Genomic DNA, 7,062 nt, shown 5'->3' with positions numbered 1-7,062 from the left:
AACCCAAATAAACAAAAGCTTTTTGGGGTCCTCAATAATCTAAGTATAAAGGAGGCCTAACACCAGTTTAATACTGGTCTAACTCACGAAAGTTAAAGAAAGACTGAGGAACCGTCCCAAATTAAAGGAGACTATATGGACTCTGCCTCTGCCCTGGATCTTGGACCGGGAAACAAAAGAAAAGATAATTGGCAAAATTTGAACAGGATTTATAGGTTAGATAACAGTATTGTATTGATGTTCACTTCCTGATTTTGGTAATTGTACTGTGATCAATAAAATGTGAACTTTGGGGACTCTGGGTGAAGAATTCTGGGGATTCTTTGTCTAGTTTTGCAACTCTTTATAGATTTGAAATTATTTCAAAATGAAAATTAAAATTCTTTTAATTTTAATTTAAATTGATTTAAAAGATCACTCACACTAAGTATCAGAGAGGATGTGGAGCAACTGCAGCTAGTGCTAATACTAAATGGTATAACCTCTTTGGAAAACGTATGGCAGTATGGCAGACAGAACGGCCCCCCAAAGATGTTTCTATCCTGTGAATATGTTGCCTTACCTGACAAGAGAGACTGTGCAGACGTGATGGAATCAAAGATTTTGACACTGGGAGGTTATCCTGCATTATCCAGGTGGGCTCAATGTAATCACATAGGTCCTTATAAGTGAAAGAGGGAGGCAAGAGAGTCAGAGTCAGAGGTGATGGGACACAGAAAGAGAGGTCGGTATGATTATATTTTGAAGATGAAAGGGGGTCATGAACCAAGGAGTATAAACAGCCTCTAGAAGCCAGAAAGAGGCAAGAAAATAGGATTCTCCCCTAGAACCTCCAGAAAAAATACAGCCTTGCCAACATCTTGATTTTAGCCTAGTGAGATCCATTTCAGACTTCTGGCCCCCAGGAATGTAAGACAATAAACATGTGTTGTTTTAAGACATTAAGTTTGTGGTAATTTGTTACAGTAATAGGAAGCTAACAGCACTTTCTTAAAAAATTTAACAAACACCCTCCATATGACCTATCCATTCCATTCCAGATTTTTACCCAAGAGAAATGAAAACATACATCCAAAGACTTGTACATAGACGTTTACAGCAGATTTATTTATAATAGCCCCCAAACTAGATGGATAACAATCCATACGATAGAACACTGCTCAGCAATAAAAACTAAAAAAAAAAAAAGATCAATACATGCAATAACATCAATGAACTTCAAAAGCATTACGCTGAGTAAAAGAAGCCAAGCAAAAATATAAGCTTTATGATTTCATTTATATAAAAAATTATATACAATATACATATATACATATGTATGCATATAAAATTAACCTACAGGGGTTGCCTGTGGATGGAATTGGAGGGAAAGATGGATTACAAGGGACAAGGGGGAACTTTGGGGGGTGATGAAAATATTTATCTTGATTATGGTGATGGTTTCAAAAGTGTATACTTATGTCAAAACTCACTAAGTTAAAAACTTTATGTGCAACTTATTGCATGTTAATTATACTTCATTAAAATTAAAAAATTTTAATAAAATGATAAACAAACATCAGTTTTGAACACCTACATACTCAACACTTGAGCCAAGAACTGTGAAACAATCAGGAAACAAATGCAAGGAGTATGAAATAGTAGATAAGAATCTTAGGCCTTAGAACCAATCAGTCCTATATTTGATTGTCAGTTTCAATAATTGGTAGCAAAGGGAGTCTTGGCTTTCTAAGCCTCAGTCTTATTTTCTATAATAACATCTAACTCATATGGTTGTTGTAAGAATTAAAAGAAATAATATATGAAAATCATCTCTGCCAAATTTGGAAGTACCCAATTAATGGTAGCTATAAGAATACTATCCTTTTCTTCCCCCCCAGACTCTGGTGAGCTGCACGCTTCTTTATAGGTGAGGCCAATCTAATTCTTGACTTACATATTAATTCTTACGTTTATTTAAATAAAAGAATTATAAGAAGCAGTGTGCACAAACAATAAGAGAACTTAGAGCAAGGGAAAAGAAAAAAAGTAGTGCATTACAGTGAAATAAATTAACGGATGGTCCTAACAAAAGCCCTGAGTTATCAAGAACAGATTCATTAGGGACTTCTCTGGCAGTCCAGTGGTTAAGATTCTGCGCCACCAATGCAGGGGGCCCAGGTTCGATCCTGGTTGGGGAACTAAGATCCTACATGCCATGGGGTGCAGCCAAAAAATTAAAAAAAAAAAAAAAAAAAAAAAAGAACAGATTCATCATACACAGAAAAATGTCTTTAAGAGGGTGAAAAGGGCTTCCCTGGTGGTGCAGTGGTTGAGAGTCCGCCTGCCGATGCAGGGGACACGGGTTCGTGCCCCGGTCTGGGAGAATCCTGCATGCCGCGGAGCGGCTGGGCCCGTGAGCCGTGGCTGTTGGGCCTGCGCGTCCAGAGCCTGTGCTCCGCAGCGGGAGAGGCCACAACAGTAAGAGGCCCACATACCGCAAAAAAAAGAGGGTGAACATTTTTTTCTTACAAGGCCAAAAAGGAACACACATTTCAGAAAAATTACTATTGTAAAATGGTTAATTTCTTTGAAAGCTACATTTCTTCAACAGAGGTAAACTTTACCAATCTGGAAACATTTATAACTCTTTATCTCCTTTCAATATTAAACAAATGAAATATTACTATATATGACAAAACATTTTCTGTAGCTCTAAATAATTTACTTTGTATGATTCTCAACAATCCTAAAGATATAAATTCCTCAAAGCTGAAACAAAATGGTCTACTGAAATCAGACTTTCATACAAAACCTTTCAGTATTTCTTAAATGAAGTAAAATTTTAAAACATGCAGTACATGCTATTATGGCTCACTTGCCTACTAACTGTGGGTCCTTGAGCAAATTACTTAATTTGATCTCTAAAGTATGGATAAAAATATTTCCCATCTCATGGGGTTACTGTAAAGAGTAAATGAGACAACGCATGCATGGAAAGTACTTTATATAGTGCCTGGCAAGAAGTAAGCAAATACTCAGTAAGTGTTAGCTATTTTTTTTTTTAACTACTATTAAACACATACCTCCAACCTAGCCTTACACCTAAAGCAACTAGAGAAAGAAGAACACACAAAACCCAAAGTTAAAGTTCTCAGAGCTCCTGGTACGAGCCTCTTTCCTTGGATGGATTCTTGGCTTTTCTCCCAGCATGGCCCCCAAACACCAGTTTTCACTTCCAGCCCAAGCAAAGAAACCGAAGAAACCGAGACTGACTCCTGCCTCCAGGCCAGAGGAAACATCTGCTTCTCCGAACTTGCCGAAGGAAGAAAAAGAATAGCAAGAAGCAATTGAACATACTGATGAAGTACAAAATGAAAACAGACAGACTTAACGAACAAGCCAGTGAGGAGATTTTGAAAGTACAACAGAAATATAACAAACTCCGCCAACCATTTCTTCAGAAGAGGTCAGAATTGATCGCCAAAACCCCACATTTTTGGGTAACAACATTTGTTAACCACCCACAAGTGTCTGCACTGCTTGGGGAGGAGGATGAAGAGGCGCTGCATTATTTGACAAGAGTTGAAGTGACAGAATTTGGAGATATTAAATCAGGTTACAGAATAGATTCTTATTTTGATGAAAACCCTTACTTTGAAAATAAAGTTCTCTCCAAAGAATTTCATCGGAATGAGAGTGGTGATCTGTCTTCAAAGTCCACTGAAATCAAATGGAAATCCAGAAAGGATGTGACAAAACGTTCAAGTCAAACGCAGAATAAGGCCAGCAGGATGAGACAGCATAAGGAACCAGAAAGCTTCTTCACCTGGTTTACTGATCATTCTGATGCAGGTGCAGATGAGTTAGGAGAGGTCATCAAAGATGATATTTGGCCAAATCCATTAAAGTTACTACTTGGTTCCGGACATGGATGATGAGGAAAGGGAAGGAGAAGAAGGTGACGATGATGATGAAGAGGAAGACGGATTGGAAGATATTGATGAAGAAGGGGATGAGGATGAAGGAAGATGAAGGAGAAGATGACTAATGGAACACTGATGGAGTCCAACCTTCCTTTTTTAATTTTCTCCAGTCCCTGGGAGAAGTTGCAGTCTTTTTTTTCTCCTCCTCCTCTTGTGCTCAGTCGCCCTGTTTCTGAGGTCTCTTTTCTCCTTTATAGCATGGCTCACAACTTATTTTGGGGGGAAATACCTTAAGCAGAATTCAGTGGGAAAAGAATCTCTACCCCTTTCTGTTCCAAATTCATTTTTTATCCCTTCTTGTCTCAACAAAAACTTTATGGAATCAACACCACCATGCTCTATGGGAAAAAAGAAAAACCTTCTGCTCTCTTAGCTCTGCTGGAAGCTGGAGGGTGCTAGGCCCCTGTGTAGTAGTGCATAGAATTCTAGCTTTTTTCCTCCTTTCTCTGTATATTGGGCTCAGAGATTGCACTGTGTCTCTGTGAATATGGACAGTTAGCATTTACCAACATGTATCTGTCTACTTTCTCTTGTTTAAAAGAAGAAAAAAAAACTTTAAAAAATGGGGTTATAGAAGGTCAGCAAAGAATGGGTTTGAGATGTTTGGGTGGGTTAAGTGGGCATTTTGACAACATGGCTTCTCCTCTGGCATGTTTAATTGTGTTGTTTAACGGACATCCCTGCAGTTTAAGATGACACTTTTAAAATAAAATTCTCTCCTAATGATGACTTGAGCCCTGCCACTCAATGGGAGAATCAGCAGAACCTGTAGGATCTTATTTGCAATTGACATTCTCTATTGTAATTTTGTTCCTGTTTATTTAAAAATTTTTCTTTTTGTTTCACTGGAAAGATGATTGCTCAGTTTTAAACATTCAAAGTGTACAAGTTGCTTTGTTACAATAAAACTAAATGTGTACACACACACACACACACAAACCCCTAAGTTAGTAGAAGGAAAGAAATCATGAAGATCAGAGCAGAAATAAATGAAATAGAGATGAAGAAAACAATAGCAAAGATCAGTGAAACTAAAAGCTGGTTCTCTGAAAAGATAAAACAACATTGATAAACCTTTAGCCAGACTCATCCAGAAAAAAAGGGAGAGGACTCAAGTCAATAAAATTAGAAATGAAAAAGGAGAAGCTACAATGGACACCACAGAAATACAAAGGATCATAAGAGACTACTACAAGCAACTATACACCAATAAAATGGACAACTGAGAAGAAATGGACAAATTCTTAGAAAGGCACAACCTTCCAAGACTGAACCAGGAAGAAGTAGAAAATATAAACAGACCAATTACAAGTACTGAAATTGAAACTGTGATTAAACTCTTCCAACAAACAAAAGTCTGGGACCAGATGGCTTCACAGGCATATGCTATCAAACATTTAGAGAAGAGTTAACACCTACCCTTCTGAAACTCTTTCAAAAAATCGCAGAGGAAGGAACACTCCCAAGCTCATTCTACGAGGCCACCATCACCCTGATACCAAAACCAGACAAAGATATCACAAAAAAAGGAAATTACAGGCCAATATCACTGATAAACATAGACACAAAAATCCTCAACAGAATACTAGCAAACCGAATCCAACAACACATTAAAAGGATCATACACCATGATCAAGTGGGATTTATCCCAGGGATGCAAGGATTTTTCAATATCTGGAAATCAATCAGTGGGATACACCACCTCGACAAATTGAAGAATAAAAACCATATGATCATCTGAATAGATGCAGAAAAAGCTTTTGACAAAATCAACACCCATTTATGATAAAAATCTCCAGAAAGTGGGCACAGAGGGAACCTACCTCAACATAATAAAGGCCATATATGACAAACCCACAGCAAATGTCCTTCTCAACAGTGAAAAACTGAAAGCACTTCCTCTAAGATCAGGAACAAGACAAGGATGTCCACTCTCGCCACTTTTACTCAACATAGTTTTGGAAGTCCTAACCACAGTAATCAGAGAAGAAAAAAAAAAATAATAAAAGGAATCCAAATTGGAAAAGAAGTAAAACTGTCACTATTTGCAGATGACATGATACTGTACATAGAAAATTCTATAGATGCTACCAGAAAACTACTACAGTGCAACAATGAATTTGGTAAAGCTGCAGGATACAAAATTAATACACAAATCTCTTGCATTCCTATACACTAACAACGAAAGATCACAAAGAGAAATCAAGGAAACAATCCCATTTACCATAGCATCAAAAAGAATAAAATACCCAGGAATAAACCTACCTAAGGAGACAAAAGACCTGTACGCAGAAAACTGTAAGACACTGATGAAAGAAATCAAAGATGACACAAAGAGATGGAGAGATATACCATGTTCTTAGATTGGAATAATCAATACTGTCAAAGTGACTAAACTACCCAAAGCAATCTACAGATTCAATGCAACCCCTATTAAATTACCAATGGCATTTTTCACAGAATTAGAACAAAAAATTTTACAATTTGTATGGAAACACAAAAGACCACAAATAGCCAAAGCAATCCTTTTTTTTAAATTTTAACATCTTTATTGGAATATAATTGCTTTACACTGTTGTGTTAGTTTCTGCTGTATAACAAAGTGAACCAGCTATATGTATACATATATCTCCATATCCCCTCCCTCTTACATCTCCCTTCCACCCTCCCTATCCCACCCCTCTAGGTGGTCACAAAGCCCCAAGCTGATCTCCCTGTGCTATGTGGCTGCTTCCCACTAGCTATCTATTTTACATTTGGTAGTGTATATATGTCAATGTCACTCTCTCACTTCGTCCCAGCTTACCCTTCCTCCTCTGTGTCCTCAAGTCCATTCTCTATGTCTGCGTCCCCAAGCAATCTTGAGAAAGAAAAATGAAGCTGGAGGAATCAGGCTCCCTGACTTCAGACTATACCACAAAGCTACAGAAATCAAAACAGTGTGGTACTGGCACAAAAACAGAAATATAGATCAATGAAACATGGTAGAAAGTCCAGAGATAAACCCATGCACCTATGGTCACCTAATCTATGACAAAGGAGGCAAAAATATACAATGGAGAAAAGACAGTCTCTTAATAAGTGGCACTGGGAAAAC

General features: G+C 37.6%; 1 pseudogene across 1 annotated transcript; it reads left to right on the top strand.

Moving 5' to 3' along the window:
- The first annotated feature begins 3,190 nt into the window (after positions 1–3,190).
- Positions 3,191–4,030, top strand: LOC307059585 (protein SET-like; annotated as a pseudogene). Its single transcript has one exon. The product of its transcript is annotated as a protein SET-like (transcript).
- Positions 4,031–7,062: the final 3,032 nt, after the last annotated feature.

The sequence above is a fragment of the Hyperoodon ampullatus genome (assembly GCF_949752795.1).
Source record: "Hyperoodon ampullatus genome assembly, chromosome: 10".
Lineage (NCBI taxonomy): Eukaryota > Metazoa > Chordata > Mammalia > Artiodactyla > Ziphiidae > Hyperoodon > Hyperoodon ampullatus.
Note: the sequence above shows the minus strand (reverse complement) of the source record. Positions and strands in the feature narration are given on the sequence as shown.